Raw genomic sequence first — 16,227 nt, forward strand, 5'->3', positions numbered from 1 at the left:
TTTGTCTGTTGCCTATTTCAAATTTTGTAGTTTCTGGAGGAATTGCTTCCCAAGCATTTTTTCAAGTATGGAATTCTGTTGCCTGGCACAGTTTTTTTGTGGGTGAGATTAATTTTCATTTTGTGTCATTTCTTGGGTGAATGAATCCATTTGCTACCTTTTTTTTTTTTTTTAATGTTCTTATTTTTACTTTGCATAACAAGTGATCTAATTCTTGGTGGTTTTCACATACAGCCATCTTGACATTTTTTGTAAGAGTGCTCTCTCTCTCCTGTTACTATTTAAGAAATGCAAAATAATATCAGAAATGACTTTGTTAATCACTAGACAAATTAGCCGGATATCAAATAATGCTTTTTAAAGCTTTGTGTTAATGATTTATTTTGCTTACTGTTCTGAATTTTCTCTACTATTGCTTATTTCTGTTGTTGCTTGGATACTTAAGAGCAGGCCAGCCATTGATGTTACTGTCACCTTCCTCAATTATGTTGAAGGTCATGGTTTTAATCAGCATTGGGCTATTCTCAATTTAAAACAAGTTTTCAGAAAAGCAACAATTAGATAACGAAAGAGTAAACATTTGCTAACTTTATGAAGTGGAAGTCATTAGTGTTATGTAACTTCTAATTGAATTGTTTTCCAAAAGTTGATTTGTAAGTCAGGTATTTTAGAATTAAAATGAGTATGAAAAGATATTTGTATACAATAAGATTGCTCTCACTTTTACATTTCTGTTGTAAGATAGCAGTTATCTGGCCATTAAAGTCTCCTCACCCCCTTTCTTCTTCATATCCCCACAGGCAGTTAAGATAGAGAAGCTATGGGTGATTCAGTTCTTATTCATTGAAAATTTAACACAGCTGTTTTTCAGAAGAGAAAAGTCTTTACTGTGTTATTAAATTCTAAAAGGAATTTATGCAAATAGATATTTATCTGTTTAGTTGATAAATGCCTTTAAGTCCAGTTCTATAGAAAAAAAAGAACCTTAGTAATGTGCCTGTTTATTGATTTTTAGCTAAAGCTGATGTATTTCTTTGGGAGCCAAAAATTAACGAAAAACATATCACTTTACTTACAAAGACCATATTTAGAGTATCTTCCTAATTTTAGGAGAGAAGCATTCGGTATTTCACTTAAGTATGATGGGACTTTTGTTTTTGGTAGATTCCCCTTTATCAGATTGAAGAAATTCCTTTTTATATTTTTGGTTTTCTGAGAAGTTTTAAAAAGATGTTGGATTTTGCAAATGCTTTTTCTGTGTATAGAAATGATCATGGCTTTTTAAAGAATCAATCTGGTGAAATGTTGCATTCCTGGGATAAACCTCATTTGGTTATGTTTTATTCTTTTAGCATGTTGGATTCTATTTGCTAAATTTTTATTTAGGATGATTGCATCTATGTTCACAAGGGATATTTGTCTGTAGTTCTCTTCTCCTGTAATGTCTTTTTCTGTTAACTGGTATCAGAATAATACTGGCTTCATAAAATGAATTGGGAAGTATTCCTAACACTTTAGTATTACCGAAAAATTTGCACAGAGTTGGTATTATTTTCTCCTCAAATATTTTGTAGAATTTGCCAATGAAGCCATCTGTCCCTGGAGTTTTCTTTGTATGAAGGATTTTTAACTATAGTTCAGTTTCTGTTCTTTCTGAGTGGGCTTTGGTAAAAGTTTGTTTCAAGGAGTTTGTCCTTTTCACTTTATTGATGAGTTTATTGATAAGAAGTTCATAATACTCTCTAAGGTGATGTCTCCTCTCTTGCTCCTGACATTGGTCGTTTGTGTCTTCCCACTTTTTCCCTAATCAGTATGGCTAGAAGTTTATCAATTCTATTGATTTTGTTAAAGAACTAGCTTTTGGTTTAATCAGTTTTTCTCAGTAGGTTTTGTTTAGGTTTCATTGATTTCCACTTTGATTTTGATCATTTCCTTTTTTCTACTTACTTGGGTTTAATTTGCTCTTTTTCTAGCTGCTTAGGGTGGAAGTTAAGGTCATTGATTTGAGACCTTTATTTTAATATAAGTATTGAGTGCAGTACCTTTCCTCCTAGGTGCTGTTTTAGTGTATCTTGCAACTTTTTGTTTTAATTTTCATTCATTTTAAGATACTAATTTCTCTTTTGATTTCTTCTTTGACCCTGGGGTTATTTAGAAATATGTTACTTAGTTTCCAGATACTTAGTGGTTTTACAGAGATCTTTCTGTTAGGAATTTCATTTTTCTTTTTTCTTTTCTTTTCTTTCTTTTCTTTTCTTTCTTTCTTTGAATTGTAGACTTTTTTGAAATTTGTAATATGCTTTTCAGAGTATGTTCTGTCTTGGTAAATGATTCCTGTGAACATGAAAAGAAGGTGTGTGCTGCCTTTGTTGGATGGAGCATTCTGTAAAAATCAGGTTAAGTTAGCTGTTAGTGTTATAGTTTACAGTATCTTTGCTGATTCTCTATTTGTTTTATCAATCATTGAGAGTATGGTATTAAAATCTCTGTAATTGTGGGTTTGTCTGTTTACTTTTGAAATTATACTGGTTTTTGTTTCATGTATCTTGAAGCTTTGTTATTGAATACATAAATGAGTAGGATTGTTATGTCCTGCTGACTGATTTCTTTAAATATGATGAAATAAACTTTTCTTTAGTATGTTTAGTAATGTCTGCACCTAACATGGGACTTGAACTCATGACCCCAAGATCAAGAGCCACATGCTATTAACAACTAAACCGGCCAGGGGCCTCAATGAAATAAACCCTTGGTGATATTCTTTGTTCTGAAATCTATGTTGCATGCCAATATGGTCACACAAAGTCTTTTTGACTAGTGTTAACGCAGTATATATATATTTTTTTAGGTTCTAGCCTATTTAAATCTATATTCAAAATGTGTTTCTTCGTATTCAAGCTGCAATTCAAAGGCAGCTTATAATAAGGATTTACTTGTTTTTATCTAGTCTCATAGTCTCTGTCTTAACAGTGGTGTTGACATCATTTGCATTTAATTAAGATTTTACACTTTTTATTTTTTATTTTTTTTAATTTTAATTTAATTTTTTAAAAAAAGATTTTATCTATTTACCATGAGAGACACAGAGAGAGAAAGGCAGAGACAGAACCAGGCTCCATGCAGGGAGCCTGATGTGGGACTCGATCAAGGGACCCCAGGATCACACCCTGAGCTGAAGGCAGATGCTCAACTGCTGAGCCACCCAGGCACCCCTTATTTTTTTATTTTTTAACTTTTTTGTTTGGAGTTCAATTTGCCAACATATAGCATATCCCTAATCAGTATGGCTAGAAGCCATACTGATATAGCATATCACCCAATGCTCATCCCGCCAAGTGCCCCCCTCAGTGCCCATCACCCAGTCACCCTAACCCCCGCCCACCTCCCCTTCCACTACCCCTTGTACGTTTCCCAGAGTTAGGGGTCTCTCATGTTCTGTTTCCCTCTCTCATTTTCCCACTTATTTTCTCTCCTTTCCACTTTAATCCCTTTCACTATTTTTTTATATTCCCCAAATGAATGAGACCATATAATGTGTGTCCTTCTCCAGTTGACTTACTTTACTCAGCATAATACCCTCCAGTCCCATCCACGTCAAAGCAAATGGTGGGTATTTGTCATTTCTAATGGCTGAGTAATATCCCATTTTATACATATACCACAGCTTCTTTATCCATTGTCTTTCGATGGGCACCGAGGCTCCTTCCACAGTTTGGCTGTTGTGGACATTGCTGCTATAAACATTGGGGTGCAGGTGTTCTGGTGTTTGTTTCACTGCATATGTATCTTTGGGGTAAGATTTTACACTTTTAGAACAGCTTTAGGTTCACAGCAAAATTGAGGGGAATGTACAGAGATTTCCCATATATCCCCTCTCTTTACACATACATAGCCTCCCCCATCATCAGCATTCCCCATGAGTGTTACAATTAGTGGACTTACATTGACAAATTATAACCCCCAAAGTCCATAGTTTATATTAGCATTCTATGGATTCAAACAAATGTATGACATGTATCTGTCATTACTGTGTGTGTGATACACAGTTATTTTCAGTGCCCTTTGTGTTCCACCTGTTTATCAATACCTCCACAGCCACTGATCTTTTTACTGTCTCTATTTTTGTATTTGCAAAACATCATTTAGTTGGAATCCTACAGTTCTAGCCTTTTCAAATTGGCTTCTTTCACTTACTAGTATGCATTTAAGGTTCCTCCATGGCCTTTCATGGCTTGATAGCTCATTTCTGTTTAGCACTGAATAATATATCCTGTTGTCTGGATGTGCCAATGTTTATCTACTCACTGCCTAAAGGACATCTTGATTTTTTTTTTTTTTTAAGATTTTATTTATTCATTCATTCGAGACACAGAGAGAGAGAGAGAGGCAGAGACACAGGCAGAGGGAGAAAGAAGCAGGCTTCACGCAGGAAGCCCAGCATGGGACCCGATCCCAGGTCTCCAGGATCACGACCTGGACTGAAGGTGGCGCTAAACCGCTGAGCTACCCGGGCTGCCCGACATCTTGATTCTTTCAAATTTTGATAATTATGAATAAAGCTGCTGTAAATACCCATGGGCAGATTTTTATTTGGTCACAAGTTTTCAGCTCCTTTGCTTAAGTATCAAGGGTGCAGTTGTTGGAGTATATGCTAAGAGAATGTTTAATTTGATAAGAAACTGCCAAACTTTTCTAAAGTGGCCCTTACCATTTTGCATCACCACCAGTAATGAATGAGAATTCTTGTTACTGTACATACTTGCCACCATTTAATGTTGTCAGTGTTCTGAATTTCGGCTCTCTAATGGATGTGCAGTGGTATCCCATTTTAATTTGCTTTTCCCTCCTGATAAGCCATATGGAGCATTTTTTTTCATATATTTATTTGCCATGTGTATATCTATTTTGATAAATTGTGTGTTAAGGTCTTTTGCCCATTTTTTAATCAGGTTGCGTGTTTTCTTATTGTTGAGTTTTAAGAGTTCTTTGTATGTTTTGGATAACAGTCCTTTATCAGGTTCTTTTCCTCAGTCTGTGGCTTATCTTTGCACTTTTTTTTATCTTAAGTGTTTTTTTTTTCCACAGAAGTTTTTAATTTTGATGAAGTCTAATTTACCAGTTTCTTTCATGACTGGTGTCTTTGGTGTTGTATTTAAAAAGTCATTGCCAGGGTGCCTGTTGGCTCAGTCCATTGAGTGTCTGCCTTGGACTCAGGTCCTGATCCCAGGGCTTTTCCCTCTTCCTCTGCTCTTCCCCACTGTGCTCTCTTTCTCTTTCAAATAAAGAGATAAAATCTTAAAAATATAAAATAAAAAGTCTTTGCCATACCTAAAGTCACCTAGATTTTCTTTTGTGTTGTTTTATAGGAATTTTGGTATTTTACATTTAGGTTTATGATCCATTTTGTATTAAGTTTTGTAAAGTTGTAAGACCTGTGTCTAGGTTTATAATTTAGCATGTGGATGCCCATAGTTGTTTTTTTTGCCCACAGTTTTTCAAGCACCATTTGTAGAAGACTTTAAAAATCTTATTTATTTGTTTGTTTGTTTGTTTATTTATTTATGAGAGCATGATCATGGTGGGGAGGGACAGCAAGAGTGGGAGAGAGAGTCCTAGGCAGACTCTGTGCTGAGCGCAGAGCTTGAGGTGGCAGCGCTCAGTTTCACTATCCTGAGATCATGACCTGAACTGAAACCGAGTCACACGCTTAACTGACTGCAAACCAGGTACACCTTGTTGAAGACTTACTGAGTTTTCTTATCCATGAACATGAAATATTTATTTATTTAGTTTTTCTCTGCATTTGTTTTTCAGAACTTTGTAGTTTTCCCTCAAGATATTGTACATACTTGTTAGATTTACACCTAAGTATTTCATTTTGGAAATACTATGGTAAATAAACTATTGTATTTTTAGTTTCAAATTCTACTTATTCTTTGTTGGTATGTAGGAAAGTGATTTACTTTTGTGTTTTAGCCTTGAATCTCGCAGCCTTGTTATTATAATCACTTACTAGTTTGAGGAATATTTTGTCATTTCCTTCAGATTTTCTGCATAGATGATCATAATATCTGTAAACAAAGTTTTGTCTTTTTTTTCCTCCCAGTCTGTATACTTTTTATTTCCTTTTCATGTCTTATTTTACTAGCTAGAACTTTCGGTATGATGATGAAACAAAGTGATGAAGGGACATTCTAGCTTTGTAACTTACTTGGTGGGAAAGCTTCAAGTTTCCCACCGTTAACTATGATGTTAGCTATAGATGTTTTGTAGATAGTCTTTGTGGAATTGACACACCCCTCTATTCCTAGTTCAGTAAGATTTAATATGGTTTTTGTTAGGTTTCGTTAGGTTTCACTCTGTCATCTGCTGTTTTCTGTTTTTCTTTTTTCAGTAGGCTCTGTACCCAGTATGTGGCTTAAATTTATAACCCCTACATCAAAAGTTGCATGCTCTCCCAACTGAGCTAGCCAGGCGCCCCTAAAAAATACTGAACACTTCATAAATTTGTATGTCATCCTTGTGCAGGGGCCGTGCTAATCTTCTCTGTATTATTCCAGTGTTAGTGTATGTGCTACCAAAGCAAGCACTATTTTGTTTCTTCTGGTTGTTTTCTTTCTCTCTTATTCTGCCTTCTTTTGGAATTTTTTTTTTTTTTTTTTTTTAATGATTCTGTTTTATCTGTTTTGGGCTTATTTGCTGTAACTTTTTTTTTTGTCTTTTGTTTAAGTGATTGATACAGGGCATGGTTGTCGGAAGAGTCTGATTTATTTCCCAGGGGACATTTGGAAACATTTTTTATTTTCATACTGTAGCAGGTGGGGTGTGTTACCAACATATCATGGGTAGAAGTCAGGGGTGCTGCTAAACATCCTCCAATGCACAAGGCAGCCTCCCACAACAAAGACTTACCTTGCCCAGATTGTCATTAGTGCCAAGATTGAGAAATTCTGATTTATAGTTTACGATATACAGATCTTTCTTGACTTGCAATGAGGTTATGTCTCAATAAACTCATTGTAAGTTGAAAATATTGTAAGTCAAAATGTATTTAATGTATCTAATCTGAACATCATGGTTTAGCCTAAAACCTGAACTCAGAACACTTATATTAGCCTATAGTTGGGCAAAGTCAACTAGCACAAAGTCTTTTATAGTCAAGTTTTGAATATTTCATGTAATTTACTGAATACTGTACTGAAAGTGAAAAACAGAATTGTTGTATGGGTACAGAATGGTTGCAAATGTATGGGCTGTTCACTGTCATGATTGTATGATAGACTGGGAGCTGTAGCTCACTGCTTTTTTAATTTTATTCTTTATTAAAGATTTTTAAAATTTATTCATGAGAGACACACAGAGAGGCAGAGACATAGACTGAGAGAGAAACAGGCTCCCTGTGGGGAGCCTGATGCGGGACTGGGTCCCCAGACCCGGGATCACGCCCTGAGCCAAAGGCAGACGCCCAACCGCTAAGCCACCCAGGCATCCCTAGCTCATTGCTTCTGCTCAGCATTACAAGAGGGCATTGTACCACATATTGCTAGCTAGGAAAAGATCAAGATTCAAATTTTGAAGTATGGTTTCTACTGAGTGCATATCATTTTCAAACCGTTGTAAAGTGAAACAATTCTAAGTTGAGTCATCATTAGGCAATTAGCTGTATATCTTTAGTTTATCACAATCTTCAAGTGATACACATACAGTGTATTGTACAGTGTAAGAACCTTATGATAGTGTATTTCCATTTCTCCCTGCCCAAACCTTATGCTATTGTTTCTATACATTTTACACTTGTAATAAATCCTATAACACATTCTTATTATTTTTACTTAGACAGCAGTTATTTTTCAAATACTTTAAAATGAAAAGAGAAAGATTAGGTATTTATCCTTATGATTACTCCTTTCCATCAGTTTGTTTTATATCCAGACTTCATCAGGTATCATCTTCCTTTTTCCAAAAGGATTTCTCTTATCATTTCTTGTATTGTGGGCCTGCTGGTGATGAGTACTTCAGCTTTTACATGTCTAAAAATGTTCTTTCTCTGTTTTTGTGTGTGGTAAGGCACATAACAAATTTACCCTTTTAACGGTTTATAGATGTAAGTAAGTTACAATATTGCTAACTATATGTGCATTATTGTATAACAGATCTTTAATCTCTAATGTCAGCTTTGTTTTTGAAAATATTTTTGCTGGATATAGAATTCTAACTTGACACTTTTTTCTTCCACTATTTAAAAAATGGTGTTCCAGTCTTCTCAGTTGCATTGTTTCTCTCTGCCTCTCTTTTTAAAAGATTTTATTTATTTATTTGAGGTAGCATGCACAAGAGGAGGTTGAGGGGAGAGGGAGAAGCAGACTCTCTGCTGAGAGGAAGCCCAACATGGGGCTCAGTCCCAGGTCCTCAAGATCATGACCTGAATTGAAGGCAGATGCTTAACCGATTGAGCTACCTAGGTGCCCCCACTTGCATTGTTTCTGATGAGAAATTCTGTGTCATACTTACCTTGTTCCCCTATGTGTAGCATGTCTTTTTCTCTAGCCTAGTTGGTGGGAACAGGTGCTCTTCTTGGCCCTGACAGGCATTTTTCCTTTGAATCCTTTGGGGGATAGATAGTTCTTTCTCCAGTGTTAGGTAGTTTATTCACAATGTGCTGATGAGTACTATGCTGAATACTACAGAGAACTGCAGATCTCCTGGGTTGTCTCTGCAGAACCTTCCCTTTTGGTACTCTGTCTTATGAAGCTTAGATGCTTTCATTTTCTTAGACTCTTGTTTCTGTCTCTTCAATTCATGAAGTCTTCTAGGCTCTGTCTTACTTCTCTTTCATGCTCCATGGCATAGAAACTTTTCCAGGATAGTAAGCTGAGGCAATTGTAGGGACTGTTTGTTTTGTTTTACTTTTATTTATTTATTTATTTTTAAAGATTTTATTTATTTATTCACAAAGACACAGGCAGAGGGAGAAGCAGGCATCATACAGAGAGCCTGACGTGGGACTCGATCCAGGGTCTCCAGGATCACGCCCTGGGCTGCAGGCGGCACTAAACCGCTGCACCACAGGGGCTGCCCCCTTGTTTACTTTTAAATATTCGTTGTCCTTCATTGCCTACTGTCCAGTATTTGGAAAACCATTGTTTCAACTCTCTTCAGACTTTTTTGTTGCTTCAGGTATAGAAGGGTGAATTCATTCCTTGTTACTTCACCTCTTTATTTATTTGCAATTTAAAAGATTTTATTTGAGAGAGAGAGAGACACCACGTGTACACAAGCAGGGGGAATGGCAGAGGGAGAAGCAGGCTCCTCACTGAGCAGGAAGCCTGATGTGGAGCTCCATTCCAGGACCCTAGTATCATGACCTGAGCCACTCAGGTTCCCTTGCAATTACTAAAAACTAAAATTCATATAATGTAATTCACCATATTAAAGTGTGCAATTTAGTGGTTTTTACTATATTCATATATAGTTATCAACATCATAACTATATTGTTCCGGAACATTTCCATCACCCTAAAAAGAAATCCCATACCTTAGTCATTTTCCATCCTACAACCTCTGCCACTCCCTGACAACCACTTACACACTTAATTTCTCTGTGGATTTGCCTATATCTGGACATTTCCTGTAAATGGAATTAAATAGTATGTGGCCTTTTATATCTGATGACTTTCACTTTCACATTGTACAGTGTTTTAAAGATTCATGCATGTTGTAGTACTTCATTCTTTTTCATAGCTGATTAATATTCCACTGTATGCCTTTCATCTTTGTTGGTGTGGAAGTCAGCTGCTGAATCTTTTTAACTATTTTCTCTCATGTAGTCCATTTTTGGCGTTTCCAGGGGACTTTAATATGCTGCCAGGACTGAGAATCAGATTTAAAAAGTACTAGAAGAGAAGCAAGTTTAATTAGAATAAGAAAATTACTTATCTGGAATCTTTTTTCTTTTGTCTTCCTCCATCTCTGTCTTCTTTTGATTGTGGAAGAGATACCTGATCAGTAGTTTTATTTTAAAAAATATTTTATTTATTTATTCATGAGAGACCCAGAGAGAGGGGCAGAGACACAGACAGAGGGAAGAAGCAGGCTCTTCTAGGGGAGCCCAATGTGGGACTTGATCCCAGGACCCCAGGATCAGGAGCCGAGCCAAAGGCAGACAGTCAACCACTGAACCACCCAGACGTCCCCTGATCAGTAGTTTTATTTTTTATTTTTTTATTTTTTATTTTTTTAAATTTTTATTTATTTATGATAGTCACACAGAGAGAGGGAGAGAAAGGCAGAGACACAGGCAGAGGGAGAAGCAGGCTCCATGCACCGGGAGCCCGACATGGGATTCGATCCTGAGTCTCCAGGATCGTGCCCTGGGCCAAAGGCAGGTGCCAAACCGCTGCGCCACCCAGGGATCCCTGATCAGTAGTTTTAAAGATTGACACTGATTGCTTTTTGTAATACATACTATTTGAGTAAATTGTAGAAAATGTAGAGGAGAAAATTAGAGACCATCTATAGTTTCACTAGTTAATACATAGGCACATTTCTTTTTTTTTGTTTTTGTTTTTGTTTTTTCCATAGGCACATTTCTTACTAGCCTTTTTTAAAATTCTACATTTATTCATTCTATCATCTTTTTAAAAATGTTTCTATTTATTTGAGCGAGGGGGTGGAAAGAGAGAGCATGCGAGCGAGCACGCATGAACATGAGCAGGAGGAAGAGAGAGGAAGAGAGTAGCCTGACCTGGCTCAGGACCCTGGCATCCTGACCTCACTCAACTGAAGGCAGACACTTAACTGACTGAGCCATCCAGGTGCCCTCAGGGCAGCATCTTTTTGGGTTTTTTTCAAGATTTTATTTATTCATGAGAGACACACAGAGAGAGGCAGAGACACAGGCAGAGGGAGAAGTAGGCTCCCATGTGGGGGTCCCGATGTGGGACTCGATCCCGGGACCCTGGGGTCACGCCCTGAGCTGAAGGCAGATGCTCAACTGCTGAGCCTCCCAGAGATTCCCCTCATGCTAGCATCTTAACATTCTATGTACCTTAATATATTTGAGATTATCTTCAGTATATGGTTTTATTTTCTGCTTTTTCTACTTAATGCATAAATATTTTCAGATGTCATTATTTTTCAAGAAGTCTTACATGGCAATGTATTTAAAGCTTAGAAACATCTTATCAAACTGTTTTCCAGATTATACCAATTTACACTTTAACACATTGACTAGCACTCATTCTTGAAAGTGTCGGTTTTACTCATCACAATTTTACCAGCATTGTAAATATTGTCTTTCCAGCATGTTTTGTTTACATCAACTCTTTGTTTCATCATGTTATTTTTTTTCTTCTTCTTCTTCCTCTTCTTCCTCTTCTTTTTTAAACTTTAGGTAGGCTATATGCCCAATGTCATGCTTGAACTCATGACCCGGAGATCATGTTCTACTGGCTAAGCCTGCCAGCCACCCCTTTTCTTCCTTTTAAAAATCAACTTTAGGGCAGCCCGGGTGGCTCAGCGGTTTGGCGCCTGCCTTTGGCCCAGGGTGTGATCCTGGAGACCCAGGATTGAGTCCCATGTCGGGCTCCCTGCGTGGAGCCTGCTTCTCCCTCTGCCTGTGTCTCTGCCTCTCTCTCTCTGTGTCTCTCTCATGAATAAAGAAAATCTTTAAAAAAATAAATAAAAATCAACTTTATTGAAGTGTAATTTACATATAGTATAAAACATTTGTGTGTGGTTTCTTTATTTTTAAAAACAAATTATCTGTGTAATCACCATTCCAAACAATAAGTAGAACATTTTCATTCCCCACAAAAGTCCCCTTTAACCCTTTTTGCAGTCATATCCTCCACCCCCATTTCAATGAACTAATGATCTGATTTGATCACTGTATATTAGTTTTGTGTCTGGTTATTTCTCTATGCATTTTTTTGGACTTCAAGAAATTTTTATTCATTTTTTTAAAGATTTTATTTATTTATTCATGAGAGACACAGAGAAAGGCAGAGACACAGACAGAGGGAGAAGCAGGCTTCCCTGCAGGGAGCCCGACGTGGCGACTTGATCCCGGGATTCCAGGATCATGCCCTGGGCTGAAGGCAGATGCTCAGCCGCTGAGCCACCCAGGCATCCCAAAATTTTTATTCAAGTACAGTTGACCCACAATGTTATATTAGTTTCAGGTGTACAACATAGTGACTCCACAATCCCATACATTATTATTCAGTGTACAACATGGGAAGTCATAGTCACCAAGTAATGTTATTATAATATTTTTATATTCCCCATGCTGTACTTTTCATCTCTGTGACTTACATATTATGTAACTGGAAATTTGTACCTTGTATCCCCTTCACCTAGTTTTTTGCCCATCCTCCAAACTCCTTCCCTAAAGTGGACTCATTTAAAAAAATTTTTTTAATATAAAATCCATTAATTAACATATATCGTTAGTTTCAGTGGTAGTGTTTAGTGATTCATCAGTTGCATACAACACCCAGTTCTCATCACATCTCTTGCCCTCCGTAATGTCCATCACCCAGTTACACTATCTTCCCACCACCCCCTCCCCCTCTGGCAACCCTCAGTTTACTTCCTACAGTTAAGAGTCTCTTATGGTTTGTCTTTCTGTCTGATTCTGTCTCGAACTATTTTTCCCTCCCTTCCCCCGTGAGCCTCCATTTTGTTTCTTAAATTCCACATAGAAGTGAAATCATGTGGGCAACCAACCCCGGTGGCACAGCGGTTTAGCGCAGCCTGCAGGCTGGGGTGTGATCCTGGAGACCGGGGATCGAGTCCCACATTGGGCTTCCTGCATGGAGCCTGCTTCTCCCTCTGCCTGTGTCTCTGCCTCTCTCTTCGCTCTCTCTGAATGAATGAATAAATAAATCTTAAAAAAAAAAAAAAGTGAAATCATGTGGTATTTGTCTTTCTCTGATAGAATTATTTCCTTTAGCATACCACCTATTTCCATCCACATTGTTGCCGATTTCATTTTTGATGGCTGAGTAATATTCCTGTGTGTGTGTGTGTGAGAGAGAGAGAGAGAGAAAATATACACATCTTCTTTATCCATTCATCTGCCAGTGGACATCTGGGCTCCTTTCCATAGTTTGGCTGTTGTGGACTTTGAGGTGCAGGTGCCTCTTCAGATCACTATGTTTATATCTTTTGGGGAGATACCTAGTAGTGCAATTGTTGGATAATAGGGTAGCTGTATTTTTAACTTTGTGAGGAAGCTCCATACTGTTTACCAGAGTTACTATACCAGCTTTCATTCCTAACAGCAGTATAAGAGGGTTCCCCTTTCTCCTCAGTATACTTTCAAGATACATCATTGTGACCGGATGCTTGGGTGGCTCAGCAGTTGTCTGCCTTCTGTTCAGGACGTGATCTCAGGATCTGGGATCGAGTCCCGCATCAGGCTCCCTGCAGGGAGCCTGCTTCTCTCCCTCTACCTGTCTCTGCCTCTCTGTGTGTGTGTGTCTCTCATGAATAAATCTTTAATTAAAAAAGATCATTGTGCATATCATTAGTTTCATCCCTTTTTATTATTATTATTTTTTACCTGAGTAACGTTCTAATGAATGAATGTATTCACTTTGTCTGTTTACCTGTTAACTCACATTTGTATTGTTTCTAATTTTTGGCTGTTGTAAGTAAAGTAGCAGCTAACATCCCTGTGCAAGTTATTTGTGGAGATGCATTTCAATTCTTGGGTGCATACTTATTTAGCAGGATTGCTGGGTGATGTGAGAAGTACGTATTTTTTTAAGTTATTTATTTGAGAGAGAGAGAGAGTACTTGTTGGGGAGGGCAGAGGGAGAGAGATAATCTCAAGCTGACTCAGATCATGACCTGAGCTGAAATCAAGAGTCTGATGCTTAACAGACTGAGCCACTCAGGTGCCCTATGATAAGCATGTATTTATTTACTTCATGAGAAACTGCCCAGTAGTTTTCCAGTGACACACCAACAGTTGGTGTTGTCAGTTTCTTAATTTTAGTCAGTTTGTGATTATGTAGTCAAAACCTGTGGATTTACTTTGCATTTTCCAGATGTAAAGTTATTGAGCATCTTTTTTTTTTTTTTTTTTTTAAGTTGTTGAACATCTTTTCAAGTAGTTACTGGTCCTTATTATATTTTGTGAAATGTCTGTTTAAATCATTGACTGAATTTGTTAAAAAATTCGGTTGGTTGTTTATTATCATCATCATTATTATTTTTAAAGATTGTATTTATTCATGAGAGACACAAAGAGAGAGGTAGAGACATAGGCAGAGGGAGAAGTGGCTCCCCATGGGGAACCTGATGGTAGACTCAATCCCAGGACCCTGGGATCATAACCTGAGCCAAAGGCAGCCACTCAACCACTGAGCCACCCAGGTGCCCGCCCTCCTTACCCTCCTTTAATTCCCTCATTAATTGGCTGGCACCTTTGTCTAAAATTCATTCTCTATATGTGTGTGCGACTATTTCTGGACTTCTGTGTGGTTGTTTTCTGTTGCTTTATATGTTATGTTAGTGACAGTGTTGATTAATTTAGCTTTATGATTTAGTTTGTAATTAGATTGTGTGTGTCCTTCAAATTTATTCTTTTTCAAGGTGATTTTGGCTATTTTTCTTTTGCCTTTCTATATGAATTTTAGAATCAATTTTCCATTTCTGTTTTTTAAAAAAACTCTTGTTGGGGTTTTGATTGGAATTTATTAGAAATTTAGATAATTTGGAGGAAAATTTACCCAAGTAAAGTTTCTTGGAATAATGTTGACCCTTCCAGTCCATGAACATGCTATATACTTCCTTCTATGTTGTTTTGCAAGTTTTACACATTTATTTCTTAGGCCTGTATCTCTTAAGTATTTAGTAGTTTGGATACTGTTGTAATGTTATTGCTTTTTATTTTCATATTTCAGTTGCCAATATGTGGAAATACAGTTGAGTGTTTAATACTGACTTGTGATATTGTTAAATTCACTTTTTAGTTCTAGGAGCTCTGTTGAGATTCCCTAGGATTTTTCTCCCCTATATGAAGATACCATATACAAATAATTTTATGTCTTCTTTTCCAATCTGCATGCCTGTATTTTTTTTTCCTTCATTGTTATGACTAGAATCTTAGGAGAAGTGTACGCTAGAAGTGGTAACAGACTTCCTTTGAATTTTTGTTTTTTTCAAGATTTTATTTATTCATGAGAGACACAGAGGGAGAGGCCGAGACTCGGGCAGAGGGAGAAGCAGTCTCCCCGCAAGGAACCTGATGCAGAACTCGATCCTGGACCCAGAGATCACGCCCTGAGTCAAAGGCAGACGCTCAACCACTGAGCCACCCAGGCATCCCAGATTGGGGACATTTCTTTCAGGGAATTTTATGTTATGAATGGGTGTTGAAAAAAGCATTTTAATTGTCAAAATTCCTAAATTTTTTTATCCTGTTTTTAAAATTCCAGTATTTTGAATATTGCACCTCTGTGATGTGTTTTAATAAAAAGAAGCTCTTAGATGTGCCATGAACTATTGTGAACACGTTTTTAACTTAAATAATCATTACAAAACTTCTTTGAAGTGCGTATTATCTAAGTTTTACAGATGAGCTTCAAATCATTATGTTCCAAAGGAACTTAAAATTTGTTTCCTGTTCTCTTCATTGTGGCTATATGAATATTCATTTCTAATAAGTGAGATTTATTTGTTTCTCCTTGTGCACTATTTTGGTTTCTCCTCACATTCTTGTTGATTTTAATTATTTTTTAGAGCATGTTAAACATTAACATGGTTTTAAAATTCAGAACCGTACAAGAGATATGCTCAAAGAATTGTTTCTTTCCTTGTCTATTCTACTCTTCATAATACCCTATTTTTTAAAATTCTTAGTTAACTGATAAATGATCATGTTTATCAAAGTTGCTTGTGTATTTGAGAAGAAGGAGCATTGGGTATAAAGTTTTATATATAGCTATAAGATCTGTCTTACTAAATTAGGTCCATGCTTGGGCCCATGCTGTTCTTTGTTCACTTACCTTATGCTGCGAGTCATGTGTTAAAGTTAGTTAATACTATTAGTGTGTCTTTAATCAGTCCTTGCATATGTTGTAGCTTTGCTTTATGAAAAGGTTGTTTTATTTGATGCATAGATAACTTGTTAAATACATATAGGATGTCCAAAACCTATAGATACAGACATGCATGAATGATATGTGGGTATTAAAAGCCTTTATTGTGATTGTG

The 16,227-nt window shown here is 36.9% G+C and overlaps 1 protein-coding gene and 1 non-coding gene across 2 annotated transcripts in view; one reads left to right on the top strand and one right to left on the bottom strand.

Annotated features, from left to right (window-relative positions):
• EPC2 (enhancer of polycomb homolog 2) overlaps positions 1–16,227 on the top strand; it is a 117,924-nt gene that overhangs the window by 23,657 nt on the left and 78,040 nt on the right.
• LOC119864530 lies at positions 6,484–6,590 on the bottom strand. The gene has a single exon (XR_005374358.1). It is a non-coding gene; the product is annotated as a U6 spliceosomal RNA (small nuclear RNA).

The sequence above is a fragment of the Canis lupus genome, chromosome 19 (assembly GCF_011100685.1).
Source record: "Canis lupus familiaris isolate Mischka breed German Shepherd chromosome 19, alternate assembly UU_Cfam_GSD_1.0, whole genome shotgun sequence".
Classification (NCBI taxonomy): domain Eukaryota; kingdom Metazoa; phylum Chordata; class Mammalia; order Carnivora; family Canidae; genus Canis; species Canis lupus.